The sequence below is a fragment of the Neoarius graeffei genome, chromosome 13 (genome assembly GCF_027579695.1).
Source record: "Neoarius graeffei isolate fNeoGra1 chromosome 13, fNeoGra1.pri, whole genome shotgun sequence".
In the NCBI taxonomy this organism is placed as follows: Eukaryota; Metazoa; Chordata; class Actinopteri; order Siluriformes; family Ariidae; genus Neoarius; species Neoarius graeffei.
In genome coordinates, this window is record NC_083581.1 from 18272104 (window position 1) to 18287742 (window position 15639).

Below are 15639 nucleotides of genomic sequence, written 5' to 3' on the forward strand. Positions count from 1 at the left end.
TGCCCCCGGCCTGTGGATCACCTTGAAGTTAAAGGGCTGGAGTGCCAGATGCCAACGGGTGATCAGCGCGTTGACATCCTTCATGCGGTGGAGCCACTGGAGGGGCGCGTGGTCGGAACAGAGGGTGAAAGGGCATCCCAGCAGGTAGTAGCGGAGGGCGAGGACCACCCACTTGATGGCAAGGCACTCTTTCTCGATGGTGCTGTAGCGCCCCTCATGCACTGACAGCTTTCTGCTGATATACAGCACTGGATGGTCCTCCACCTCCTGGGACAAAACAGCCCCCAGCCCTCTGTCCGACGCATCCGTCTAACATAAAGGGGAGAGAAAAGTCAGGGGAGTGTAACAGTGGCCCCCCACACAGTGCAGCCTTCACTTCAGAGAAAGCACGCTGGCATTGCTCCATCCACTGGACCAGATCTGGTGCCCCCTTTTTAGTGAGATCAGTCAGCGGGCTGCTGACGTCCGAATAATTACAGTAGGTATACACCTACGATAGTAGCCAGCCAGCCCCAGGAACTGTCTCACCCCCTTTTTGGTCTTGGGCCTCGGGCAGGCCGCAATCGCTGCGGTCTTGTTAATTTGGGGACGCACCTGCCCATTGCCCAAGTGGAAGCCCAGATACCGTACTTCCACCTGCCCAATTGCACACTTCTTCGGGTTGGCCATGAGACCCGCTCACCTCAGCGACCTAAGGAAGGTCCTCAGGTGTTGCAGATGCCGCAGCCAGTCATTACTATAGATTATTATGCCATCTAAGTATGCGGCTGCATAGGTGGCATGGGGCGGAGGACCCTGTCCATAAGCCGCTGGAACGTAGCGGGCACCTCAAACAGCCCGAAAGGAAGTGTAACAAATTGGTGTAAGCCAAACGGTGTGGAAAAGGCCATTTTTTCTCGGGATAGTGGAGTCAAGGGGATCTGCCAATAACCCTTTGTCAAATCCAGTGTCGAGTAAAAGCGAGCTGTGCCTAGTCGATCCAGCAACTCATCAATACGAGGCATTGGGTACGCATCGAATTTAGACACCACGTTGACTTTTCTATAGTCTACACAGAACCGGACTGACCCGTCAGCCTTGGGCACCAAGACTACCGGGCTGCTCCAGTCACTGTGGGACTCCTCGACGATGCCCATTTCGAACATGGCCTCGAGTTCTTCCCGAACCACTTTTTTCTTGTGTTCGGGTAGCCTGTAAGGGCGGCTGTGCACTAACACCCCCGGGGGCGTCTCGATGTGGTGTTCTATGAGGTCGGTGAGGCCGGGCAGGGGCGAGAACACGTCCGAAAATTTGGTCTGCAACTGGGCAACCTCCGCGAGTTGGGTCAGGGAGAGGTGTGCGATGTCAATGTTCCCTTTTGAACCTCCGGCCCCAGCTCCGCCTTCTCCGGAACCACCGACACCAACGCCACGGGGACCTCCTCGTTCCAGAGTTTGAGCAGATTGAGGTGGTAAATCTGTAGCGCCCCACCCCTGTCCATTCGCCTCACCTCATAGTCGATGTCTCTGATTCGCCGTGTGACCTCAAAGGGTCCTTGCCACTTGACGATCAATTTGGAGCTCGATGTGGGCAACAGTACGAGTACTTTATCTCCTGGTGCGAACTCCCTAAGGCGCGTACCCCTGTCGTACAGGCGGGTTTGCCGTTCTTGGGCCTGCCACAAATTCTCCTGGGTTAGGTGCGTGAGTGTGTGGAGTTTTGTGTGCAGGTCAATAATGTATTGAATTTCATTTTTGCTTGGTGAAGGTCCCTCCTCCCAATTTTCTTGCAGTACATCTAGGATGCCGCGTGGCTTATGCCCATATAATAATTTGAACAGGGAGAACCCCGTGGAGGCTTGGGGGACCTCTCGCACTGCAAACAACAAGGGTTCGACCCATTTATCCCAATTACAATACGTGCATCCTCGCAAACAAATTTTTAAATTATATTCTTCAGTGTGCGATTGAACCGTTCGACTAAACCTTCCGTTTGTGGGTGATAAACGCTGGTGCGGATCGGCTTAATTCCCAATAACCCATACAGTTCGCTCAGTGTGCGTGACATAAACAAGGTGCCTTGATCAGTCAGAATCTCTTTGGGGATTCCAACTTGGGAGATGACACGGAAGAGCGCCTCCGCAATACTGCATGCGGAGATATTGCGAAGAGGCACTGCTTCCAGGTATCGCGTTGCATAGTCCACCAGAACTAAAATAAAGCGGTACCCTCGTGTTGACTGATCTAATGGCCTGACGAGATCCATCCCAATTCTTTCGAACGGGGTCTCGATTAATGGGAGAGGGCGCAAAGGCGCTTTTGGAATGGCTGCTGTATTTACTAACTGGCATTCATGGCACGCCGTACACCACCTACGGACATCGCCGCGAATCCCTGGCCAATAGAACTGGGCCATTATTCGGGCTAGTGTCTTATCCTGCCCCAAGTGTCCAGCCATGGGATTAAAGTGAGCCGCCTGGAATACTAATTCCCGGTGGCTCTTTGGAATCAAAAGCTGTGTAATCGGCTCCTTAGTCTAAGTGTCCTGCGTCACTCGGTATAATCTATCCCTCAAAATGGAAAAATAGGGGAAGGACGGGGTGGCGATTGGCTGGAGCGTTTGACCATCGATTACTCTCACTTGGTCAAACGCATGCCGCAGAGTCTTGTCTCACGACTGTTCTAACGGGAAATCCGCAAGGGATTCCCCGAGAGAAGGAGGAGGAGCCTGCGGCTCCTCCCTCTGACACGGTGATGACATAGATGGCTCTGTGACAGCTGCTCCCACCAATGCCACACTGGGACCTCCCCCTGCTGAACTACGGCAGGACCCACTCTCCACTAAATGCCTCATTAACTCCGAAATCCCGGCCAATCAGTCCCCAAAATTATCGAGTGGGTAAGGTGAGGATTAACCGCCACCTTTACACTAAATTTTTCCCCTCAAAAAAGAATGTGGACCGACACTAAAGGGTAGTTGTGAACATCCCCGTGCACACACAACACCTTCACCAATTGTGCTCCCCCCAATTCCTCGTCTTGCACCAGGCTTTGGTGGATCGAGGTCTGATTACAGTCCGAGTCCACCAACACCTGATATGTATCCCCTCGGACACTCACCGGTATGCGATATGCTCTGGCCTGATCGAGGGGGGCTCCTGGCGCATCGGGGATCCGAACCACTGCACCCACCTCCATTGCCGAGCACTGCTGCTGGAGGTGGCCCGGCTTCCCGCAGCACCAGCAAACCGGCCCAGGGTTTCTCTCTGCACCGGCGCACTGGGGCTCACTCACCTGAGGGGGGGGAGAGACAGACACAGAAGTGGGAAACGGGAGGGCACTGTGGGTGTGGCGGGCTGGCTGGGGTGGAGCCGACCCCCGCGGTGGGGGAATGGGGCGAGGACGAGACACAGAAGGGGAGTGGGAGGGAGAGAGAGGGGAAAAGAGGAAATCTGCTGTCCTGCCATCGGAACAGCCACCAAATGGTCCTCCGGCAGCTCGATGGCCTGATCCAGCGACGCCGGGCGATGGCACTGGACCCACTCTGCGGTCCCTTTGGGTAGTCAGGCAATGAACTGTTCCAGTACCACCTGATCGACGATTCCCTCGGCATCGCAGTTGTCAGCCCTCAGCCACCGCCAGCAGGCGTCCCGGAGTTGCTGGCCAAACGCGAACAGCCGGCCAACTTCCTCCAGGTGCAGAGCGCGAAAGCGCTGTTGGTGTTGTTCGGGGGTGCACCCCACACGCTGGAGGATGGCCCGGTGGAGGTCCGTGTAGACCAGCCGGGTGTCGGCGGGGAGCTGTAGCGCGGCCAGCTGCGCCTCGCCCATTAGCAGGGGGAGGAGGCACGCCGCGTGCTGTTCCACCGGCCAGCCCAAGGCCTCTGCTGCCTGCTCAAATAGCGTGAGGAAGGCCTCAGGGTCGTCATGCAGGCCCATCTTCGTTAGGGTGAGGTGGGAAGGGCCCGCAGCGGTGGAGATGGTGGACCCCGCCAACGCGAGGAGGTGCCGGAATGCCTGTCGATCTTCCTGCTGCGCCAGCACCAGGGCCTCGAACCTTTGCTCCTGCTCCTTCCGGAGGGCGATTAGCGCCTGGTGCTGGCTCTGCTGGGCCGTGGCGAGGGCGTGGATCAGGTCTGCGAAGGGGGAGGACTCCATGGGGCTGTTCTTCTCTGTGCTCCGTTCTGGGATTTGGCACCACTGTTGCACTTCGTAGGGGTGGGTGGAGCACAGAAGGACGGCAGGCCAGAACTGAGTTCACAAAACTCTTTATTTCTCATTTTTCAGTGGAACATTCACTCTCCCAGCCACACGCGCGCACACACACAAGTCGTCTGGTTGGAGAGAGAGCTCCCTTCCTCTACTCTCTCTCTCCCCTTATGTAGGGCGCGGTCACTGGGGAAGACACACAAAAAAATGTTAATAGACATCAGGTGCAGTGATTCTGCCACTTACCTTCCCTGACTCCGCCCTCCGGTCACAGACTGATGCTTGACCACGCCCCCGCTGCCACAGTATGTTGTAGCAATTACAATTTCCGACACTGGAATGAACAGGCCCAGACCTGTTCCAGCATGACAACTCCCCTGAGACAAAGCGAGCACCATGAAGACATGGTGTGTTAAATGTTGAAGTGGAGGAACTGAAGTGTCCTGCACAGAGCCCTGAACTCAACCCCACTGAACATCCTTGGGATGAACTGGAATACTGACTGCACTCCAGATCTCCTCACCCAACATCAGTGCCTAACCTCACTACTGTTCTTGTAGCTGAATCCCCACAACCAGGGTGCGATTTGTCAAAAAAACAGAAGGGGGGATGGTTTTTTTTTTAAATCATGAAATGTCACAAAATTAAGGTAACAATAGGCTAACAGCTCAATAACATCCGATGATATCAAATGAATAACACTAAATGAAAACGAACACTAAACCAGAGATAGTAAATTCATCTTCCTATCTCTCTGACTAAATACACGAACACTAACACAACAAAGTTCGCATTGCTTGTCGCGTTGCTGTGATGTTTCTCTCCCTCCAGATTAAATGGACAGTGACTCGAAAATCACTAAAATACATGAATACTAAATGAACAGTTTGCTCTGATGGCGCAGTTCATGTGGCCTTTTCTGCTTTCCCGTCGGTGCGCTATCCGCCGCGTTTCGCCCTTCTTTAATCCACATTTCTGCGAATTTCTCAGCAGGGAAGGAACGCACGTCTGGCCCATTGACAGCGAGGAAAAGAAGGCTGTCAGTGTGGATACATTCATTCTGTTGCGCTCATCAGTAAGGATGTGATTCATGGCGCTAAATCCACGTTCACACTCTGATTATCTACAATGTATCTATTTGCTGGGGATGTTCGTAGGGTTGCCAACTTTCTCATATCCAAATGAGGGACACTTTGTTCCGGGTGCGGACAAGTACCGGTACAGGCCCTGTACACGCACCCCAGCGCCCCAAAATAGTTACAGTACCGAATCGCCTTTAGGTGAGTGTTTCAAATGTAGGCCACTACAAATTCATTTCTAAAATAGAGCTTTTAAAAATTAATAGACCAATTAATGGATATTTTTAAGTAACTTAATGCAAAATAACAAACAATTCAAATATTATTGTCTCATTTTTCTCTTTTAAACTTTGGCCAAATAATTAATCAGGCCATATTTATGAAGGCAATGTCATAAACTGAAAAATGATTTGCTGTAGCTGTAAAACCCTGATATTTGCTTAATTGTCCATTTGAAAACTCTAAGAACCTTCTGCAATGCTTCATAGCAGAAGAAGAAGAGAGAAAGACATCACAAAGGCAGGAGTGAGGCAGAAAAGCTCCCCTACTATAGGCTGAGGTCTATCCTGTTTCGGAAGGTTTTTTTTTAAGCTATCTGCTATCTTGATCGAACAGTTAGGCTGTATCCACTGGCTGCACCATCTGCTCTAGTTTAATTTGATGCCTATTTTGTCAGTATAGCTTAAAAATTCAGGATATGGCAACAGTGAATGGTTTTAAATCGCAGATGACCGCGACTCGCTGTAATAGTGCTTCTCACGGCAATTATGCGATTTACACCACAGCATTGGAGTGAGGGGCAGGATCTGTCCCTGACGGGACAAATTAAAATTACCCAAAAAACCAATATGGACCAATACGTCCCGCCAAAAAACCAATATGTCCCGCCCAATACGGACGGTTGGCAACCCTAGACGTTCGTGAACATCAAAGCTGCCACTTCGGGTCATTTTGAAAGTGAGTGCAATGTAGACCATAGAAAACTGTGTCACAACATGCCTGTCATGTCAACTTTTTTTTTTTTGGTTTGTTTTATTGACGGGGTTGTCCCCGAGGATTTTTTTTTCAGCAGAGATAAAAACCAGAGGGGGGGATGATCCCCACCATCCCCCCCAGCAAATCGCACCCAGCCCACAACCATGCTCCAAAATATAGTGGAGCCTTCCCAGAAGGGTGGAGATTATAATAAGAGAAAAGCTGAATAAATCTGGAGGAATTCATACTTGCTTTTTAAAAGCATGTATGAATGTGATGGTCAGTTGTCCACAAACTTTTGGCCATATAAAAGTGTATAAAAATATTGTTCTTTAACAAAGAAAGATATGGCAGGTTCCTGTGATGTAAGTGACAATGGGATGAGTTTTCCTGGCAATTTACATGGATGTAAACTGATTAATACCCCATGGAAACAGAAAGTGGTTTGTTTGGGTGCTGATACTTTTGCCACGTTTTTGAAAGAAAATATATACTTTCCATGACATAGTTGTTAAAGTATCATGCAGTGTGTATCTTACTATTGTCATATTCCAGTCCTATAATATGTTGAAAAACAAATATGAGGGAACTCACCTGGTGTGCCGAACTGAATGCAGTTCTCCAGCATTCTCACAAAATCGCCATCACTCAGTTTGATGATATGCAAACTGTTGGCCTTCTCCATATTCTTTATCCATTTGTTTGCTTGACCCTGTGGGTCGATCATCAGAGGCCATCGCCTTGAATTCCTGCAGAGGAGGGATGTTTGAAAACCAAGTAAGGAACATATCAAGACTTCACAAAAAAACATTTTGAGGAACACTCACATTTAAAAAAAAAAAATCTTGCTTTCGACATAAATTCCATCTGAAATATTATTTGCAGCCAAATAATTTAATGTAATTATTTAAGTCAACTCAATGGGTAGGGTGAAGGGCATTATTAGCAGTGCCTTTTCTCATTTACAGGGAACATACAAGCAGAATTAGTGGATCATGCAGGGAACATCTCATCTCATCTCATTATCTCTAGCCGCTTTATCCTTCTACAGGGTTGCAGGCAAGCTGGAGCCTATCCCAGCTGACTACGGGCGAAAGGCGGGGTACACCCTGGACAAGTCGCCAGGTCATCACAGGGCTGACACATAGACACAGACAACCATTCACACACTCATTCACACCTACGGTCAATTTAGAGTCACCAGTTAATCTAACCTGCATGTCTTTGGACTGTGGGGGAAACCGGAGCACCCGGAGGAAACCCACGCGGACACGGGGAGAACATGCAAACTCCACACAGAAAGGCCCTCGCTGGCCCCGGGGCTCGAACCCAGGACCTTCTTGCTGCGAGGCGACAGCGCTAACCACTACACCACCGTGCCGCCTGCAGGGAACATTTAGAAGAAAATCTGAGCAACTCATAAAGGACAGTCATGTGTAAAGAAGTGTCTATTCCTTATAAAAAAAATACATTTGCCAACTTGTTAGTTTTTCTTCTCACATTAATCTTAAGGAATTTAAGGAACATGCATGGGACCAATAAAGAACACTCACATGTAAGGAATCCTCAACATGGTCCTCAACATTTATGACTGCAAGTTAATAACGAGAAGGTGAAAAAAAAAAAGGGTTATGTTTCCAGTATAGGGATTAATTTTATTTATTGTTTTTATCTTGAATTTACCTGCTTCAGAAATTATCAGGTGGAGCAGAACAGAGTTTTAGCTTGTGTATCTCTTAGGAAATGTGAAAGTAATGAGAGTGAGAACTACTAGCAGTTCCCTTGAATTTAAGAAGTTAATATTTAAGAAGAAATATTTGATGAATGTTTGATAAACATTAGGTACGTTATAAATGATTGAGATTAGGATAGAGATCCAGAAAGCAGTTTTATATTTTGAAATTCAACCACATTTACACGTTTATGATCTCAGCTTTGCCACCTTTAAACCATTCCACCACTGGATGTATTCTTTGGCATAAAATACAATATATTTTATGACAACATGACTAGACAGAGAAATCTTTTAGCTTCAAAATGATACCCTTTTAATTTCCGCGCGGTAGTGAAACGTGATGTCATCGGCAGGTTCCCCTTCTTGTGTACCACGTGTCAGTCTATTTTTAGACCAGGAAACCCCCAAAGTGAGAGAGTCATTTCTCCTCGTATATGGGGGCCAAAAAAATTGAGAAAAATTTTGAGTTAATCTTTCAGTTAGCTAGATTTATTGGTATTAGCTAGATTTATTGGTATTATTTTTATCGCGTTCTATCCGCCATTGCTGATAATATGTGCTACGTCACACGTCACGTGGTACACAAGAAGGGGAACCTGCCGATGACATCACGCGCGGAAATTAAAAGGGTAGGTGACTTTGGTCGCAAAATTAATATACTTGTCGTTGTCAAAAAATTATGTTTGATATATCATTTTGAAGCTAAAAGATTTCTCTATCTAGTGATACCATTTATATATGTTGTCAAAATATATTGTATTTTATGCCAAAGAATACATCCAATGGTGGAATGGCACTTTAACATCAAGAACACTGTCTCACTCTTACAGTGCAACTATTTTCTATTTTGAGAACATATTGTCTCCATTATGTGATTGCATTATTCTCAAAAATAACATTTCTCTAATCTGTTGTGACCTGACAAACATAATTCACTTCTCAATATTACACACTGCAAGAAATCCAAGATTTTTTTTTACAAATATCACAAGCTCTTGAATAGCATTATATTGCTTCCTAAAAATACCATCAGCTCTTGCCCTGTCAAAGCTTGTATAGTGAAGTAAAGGTGGTAAATACTCTTTCGCACGCTCTCTCCCTCACTCTCTCACACACTCACACACACACACACACACACACACACACACACTATATATATATATATATATATATATATATATATATATATATATATATATATTCACAGTGTCTCTCAAAAGTATTCATCTGCCTTAGTGTTTGTCCTGTTTTGTTGCATTACAAGCTGGAATTAAAATGGATTTTTTTTTTTTTTGGGGGGGGGGGGGTAGCACCATTTGATTTACACAGCATGCCTACCACTTTAAAGGTGCACGTTTTTTTAATTGTGACACAAACAATAATTAAGATGAAAAAATGGAAATCTGGAGTGTGCACAGGTATTCATTCACCCCCTTTCGTATGGAACCCTTACATAAGAGCTGGTCCAACCAATTCACTTCATAGGTCACATAATTAGTTGATTAAGATCCACCTGTGTGCAATCAAAGTGTCACATGATCTGTAACAATGTCTGTATAAAACAACCTGTTCTGGAAGGACCCTGACTCTGCAACACTAAGCAAGCAACATGAGAACCAAGGAGCACTCCAAACAGGTCAGAAACAAAATTGTGGAGAAGTATAGATCAGGGTTGGGTTATAAAAAATATCCCAAACTTTGAATATCCCAGGGAGCACCATTAATCCATTATAGCAAAATGGAAAGAACATGGCACCACTACAAACCTGACAAGAGAAGGCCACCCACCAAAACTCACAGACCGGGCAAGAGGAGCATTAATCAGAGATGCAACAAAGACACCAAAGATAATGCTGAAGGAGCTGCAAAGATCCACAGCAGAGATGGGAGTATCTGTCCATAGGACCACTTTAAGCTGTACACCCCACAGAGTGGGGCTTTATGGAAGAGTGGCCAGAAAAAAGCCATTGCTGAAGAAAACATATTTGAAGTTTGTCCAACAGCATGTGACAGACTCCCAAAACACATGGTAGATTCTCTGGTCAAATGAGACAAAAATTTAACTTTTTGGCAATCATGGGAAATGCCATGTGTGGCGCAAACCCAACACCCTGAGAACACCATCCCCACAATGAAGCATGGTGGTGGCAGCATCATGCTGTGGGGATGTTTTTCATCTGCAGGGACAGGAAAGCTGGTCAGGACTGAAGGAAAGATGGATGGCACTAAATACAAGGCAATTCTGGAGGAAAACCTGTTTGAGTAAGCCAGAGGTTTCAGACTGGGATGAAGGTTGGCAGTCCAGCAGGACAATGACCCTAAACACACTGCTAAAGTGACACTGGAATGATTTAAAGCAGTGATTCTCAAACTGTGGTACGCATACCACTAGTGGTACGCGGGCTCCATTCTAGTGGTACGCCAAAGAATCACTTAATTAAATATAAATAAAATTAAAAAATAAAATAAAACGTGAAATACTATCCATAATATCTGAATGGATGAAAATATCTTATCAACCGATGACAAGAAAATGAAAGGAGATACAAATTAAGTTAATAATTTTAAAAAGTTTGCAAGTTCTTCTGGGTAGCCATACGTAGCGTACGTACGCATTCCCGCCGGTTCCACTGACAGACGGTTATCCGCCATTGGTAGACTAGGCTGTGATGGGAAAAGGTGGAGGTGGCTTTGCTAATTATGACGAGTACGACAAAATTACTGTCGTGGCTTAAATCCACGAATGGGAGCGTGGATCAGGAGAGAGGGAGAACTGAAGAGGACGTGTGTGAGCCGAGCACAGATGCTAACGACAGTGGCAAAACCAGCCCCAGAACTGCTAGCAAACGGCAGAAACCAGTAAGGAGGAAGTATGACGAAAAATACATAAAACTGGGATTCATTTGGAGCGGGACAGAGGAGCTGCCCAGGCCGCAGTGTGTTGTACGTGGCGACGTTCTGAGCAATGAGTCCATGAAACCATCGCATCTCAAATGGCATCTTACAACCAAACACACAGCACTAAAGGACAAACCAATGGATTTTTTTTTACGAAAACGTGATGAAATGAAGCAGTCCAAGTCCACCATTCTGTCCTATGGTACACCCGTAGCCAAAGCACAGGAAGCTTCATATCGTGCCAGCCTCCTGATCGCCAGAGCTGGTAAGCCGCACACAATCGGGGAACTGCTGTGTTTACCATTAGCCAAAGAGATGACATGCATCATGCGTGGAGAGAAAGCTGCCAGAGAGTTAAACTTGGTGCCACTTTCAAATGACACCGTGTCAAGGAGAATAAACGACATGGCTGACGATGTTAAAAAGACACTGATTGAGCGCATTAAGAACAGTAGATATTTTGCCATACAGCTTGATGAGACTACAGATGTTGCAGATTTGGCCAATTTATTGGTTTATGTGAGATATGAAAATGACGGTGTGGTGCAGGAGGACTTTATGTTCTGTAAATCACTGGAGACCAGAACTACATCAGAGCAAATATTCCAGTTACTGAACAAGTTCATCCAGGAGCATGGCTTGGACTGGGAAAAGTGTGTGGGTGTATGTACTGACGGAGCGAGGGCCATGACGGGGTCGCAACAGCGGGGTAGCAGCTCTCATCCGAGAGGTGGCACCTGAGGTTTTTTTATTTAACAGTTAAATAAAACCTCCGCCTTGTTTTTAATGAATACTTAGGCCTACTACACTACTGTATTTTAATGTTGGTCATTATGGTGGTACTTGGAGAGCCAAGTATTTTCTGATGTGGTACTTGGTGAAAAAAGTTTGAGAACCACTGCCTTAAGTGGATGACCTCACTGAGCACCTGGGAAGAGCCCGTTTAATCCTCACCAAAAGCTATTGGCCCTCACCCCCGGATCTAGGCCAAAAACAGCTGTCAGCACCACCATAGGCCACTGGCAATTCTGGGTTCTTCCCATTGGTCTCAACAGAGCGCCAGCAACACACACACACACACACACCCTGGTTTTATCCATACTCTAGGTGAAGGGAATTCCAATATCAGCACATCCCACAGTGTTTATTATTATTATTATTATTATTATTATTATTATTATTATTATTATTATTATTATTATTATTTTACAAAAATTTGCCAGTGATTATATTTTTAAAGAAAGACATAAATTTATATAAATTTATAGTTACATTTAATATTATGGAACATCCAGGAAACAAGTTAGTTTCTGTTATTACTTATGTTATAGCACCTACAAACAGTCATTACCTCACCAGCCTCTCTTTTTCTCTCACTTTTAAAAACTGAGAACTTTATTTCCATCACTGACACTAAAGACTCCGAAATAAACATCTCCTGTTTAAAAAAAAAAACTGAAATAAACATCTCCTGTTTGCTGTGCTACCCTTTCTGGCTGTTCCTCTATAGGTGGAGTCATCATAACCTGTTGGACCTGAACTGAGCAATGGGAACATGGAAACCTGGCCAAAAGGGTGGATCTTTGGCTTTAACCACAGCACACTGGAGACCTTGTGTTAGCCAACTGGCTCACTCCCTGACTGCTTGTTTGCCTGATAGTTTGTGCTACAATTTGCTATTATTAAGCTGCATTGATTTTTCTATTATACTAGTGTCAGTTAGTATGTGTTAAACTCTGTGTGTGTGTGTGTGTGTGTGTGTGTGTGTGTGTGTGTGTGAGAGAGAGAGAGAGAGAGAGAGAGAGAGAGGAAAAAAAAACTGTTGTGGCTAAATAGGCACATAGTTTGTTGTCATGTTATTTCCTGTGGTTTACGGTTATTTAGCAGAAAAGTCTTTTAGCACAAATCCAAAGTCTTAGCACAAGTTCTAAAGTCTCTTAGCCCAACTTTTATGTTCTTTAGCACAAGATCCAAGAACACTTATTCTTTATTATGAGTACTTAGTGATCATGTTTAAAGATATTTGATGAATTTTTTTTATGAAAGTTGCTGAGATTCCGGTCGGAAACGAGCGATTTGTATTTCCCCCACTCCACCAGCTTGAAACCTCCATCTTTGATGCAGCCCGTATGTTAGTCACCAATCCTCCCTCCAAATTATTTAACATAGCACATACCCTGATACAGTACACTGCTACAGCCAACTTCCAGGTTTGTTTTGTCTTTTTAAAGTGCTAAGCTTAAATTATATTAAATGTCCTGAAAATTGTGTAAAAATAGGTAAAAGCAGGAAGAAAGAAAATAATGAAGATGAAAAGAGAACACTGATAGAGAAAAGGAAATGAACTTTTCCAATATTTGCATGTACATGCCAATAAGTTGAGAAAAATTATTTTCATTTGTGAAGGTGAAATTTATCATGAGAAAAAAAGTCACATTACAAGTAATAGACGTGACAGGTAATTAAAACTGTTAATTCGGGCATGTGAAACATGTTTTCATGTTGCTGAAACACATGTTTCTTGCACATGTGTTGACCATGGCTAATAGATTCATTTCCACACTATGGTGGATATCATAGTATATACATCCATTTCTGTTCACTGAGTGATAATAGAGCGAGTTAAAAACGAGTGACTTTTCTGATTTTGCAGCAAAAGCCCTGCCACGTTTATAATGGGAGTCTATGGGGCAGCGCGCCTGTCCTCTCCTTACTTTCAGGCTTCTCATTCAAAAACTGTAAATCCTAATGTGCAGGTAGACACATTGTGTGAATCAGGACAAGTGTGACTACTACTTTTAAGAAAATTTTGTGTGTAGAGTGAAAGTTGTGGCTGAAAACACAGTTTAAATAAGAAAGTTAGAGCTGTTTTTTCAAGCTGCCTACACTCTAAATTCCTGAGCCCCACTGGTGTGTAACGCAGTAGACACCCAGTATAAAGTCTGAATTTCTCCAGATGTGATGATGGTGTTTGATCTGTGACTGATCAAAAAGTATAGAACCTAGCAAAAAAGTTGAATGCCAGATCCACACAGGAGAAGTTTGTCAACATTTTAAAGGTTGAATCATGTCTCTAGGTGAAAGCATGCCAGAGCAGCGGAGGTTTGAAAAACGTTGAAAATGTGCGTTGTTTTTCAATTAATTCCATAGAAATGAATGGGAAATTCTGGGTGATTTTTTCGTGACTACGTCGCCAAAAAAAATCACAGAATGATGAACAAAGTAATAGCACACCAAGTCTGATCGACCCGCACGTTTTGATATATTGCTTGTCTGTGTGCGATGTACGGTTATTGGGTTATTAAGAATCAAAATTTCTAGGGAGCCTAGGTACTTCTTCACTAATAATAAGAAGAAACACACAGAAGAACAATAGTTATGCGTGCCTAGGCACTGCATCACTAATAAGAAGAAACACACAGAACAATAGTTATGCGTGCCTAGGCACTGCATCACTAACTAGACATAGACTAAACACTCAAACAATATAAACAGTATAAATAAACAGTGTAAACACTAGATAAGAACTACACACAGATTAAACACTCAAACAGACAATATAAACAGTATAAACACACTAGATATGAACTAGACGTAGACTAAACACTCATATATACACACACACACACACACACACACACACACACACACACATAAATTGGTTCAAATAACCAGTCAAGGGCACTTGAGGTATAGCAGGTAAACATGAAATAAGCAGTGTAAACAAACTAGCAGCTGTTAAGATGAGGTAGTGCGGAATAGTGCAAATGAGTGAGGTAAAGTGAAATGCGCAGTCCCTGAGTTCAGTGTGTTAATGAACGATGAGATGTGTGTGTGTGTGTGTGTGTGTGTGTGTGTGTGTGTGTGTGTGTGTGTGTGTGTGTGTGTTGGGGGGGAACTGTGAGGATGACATGTCAGATGCTGAAGGGGGGTGTGCGACCAGAATCTGTGGCAGGGGGCAGAGGGGGGAGGAGGGGCAGAACAGGGAGGGAGTTGAGCCTCCTGACTGCCTGGTGAAAGAAACTGTTCTTGAGCCTGCTGGTTTTGGCCTGGAGACTCTGCAGTCTCCTCCCCGACGGCAGCAGGCTGAAGAGGCTGTGAGATGGGTGGGTGGGGTCACCTGCAATCCTGATGGCTTTGCGGGTGAGGCGGGAGTTATATATATCCATTAGAGAAGGGAGAGAGACACCAATGATCCTCTCAGCTGCTCTCACGATGCGCTGCAGAGACTTGCAGCAGGACACGGTGCAGGTGCTGTACCACATGGTGATGCAGCTGGTCAGGATGTTCTCGATGGTGCCTCTGTAGAAAGTGTGCATGAAAGGGGCCAGGGCTCTTGCCCTCCTCAGTTTGCGGAGGAAGTACAGACACTGTTGGGCTTTTTTGGCCAGTGATGCGGTGTTGTTGCTCCAGGACAGGTCTTCAGAGATGTGCACACCCAGAAACTTGGTGCTGCTCACCCTCTCCACTGCAGCACCGTCGATAGATAGTGGAGCATGCTGGGTGTGCTCTCTCCTGAAGTCCACAACAATCTCCTTCGTCTTCTCCACATTCAGACGGAGATTGTTGTCCTTGCACCACATGGCCAAGCGGCTCACCTCACTCCTGTAGATTGTCTCATCGCCATTGTTGATGAGACCCACCACAGTCGTGTCATCCACAAACTTAATGAAAATATTTGAGCTGGATGTTGGTGTACAGTCATGGGTCAGCAGAGTGAAGAGGAGGGGGCTTAGCACACATCCTTGGGGGGCCCCCGTGTTCAG

General features: G+C 45.5%; 1 pseudogene; it reads right to left on the reverse strand.

The window, feature by feature from the left end:
- Window positions 1-15639, reverse strand: part of LOC132895873 (dynein axonemal heavy chain 7-like) — a 594076-nt pseudogene that overhangs the window by 225077 nt on the left and 353360 nt on the right.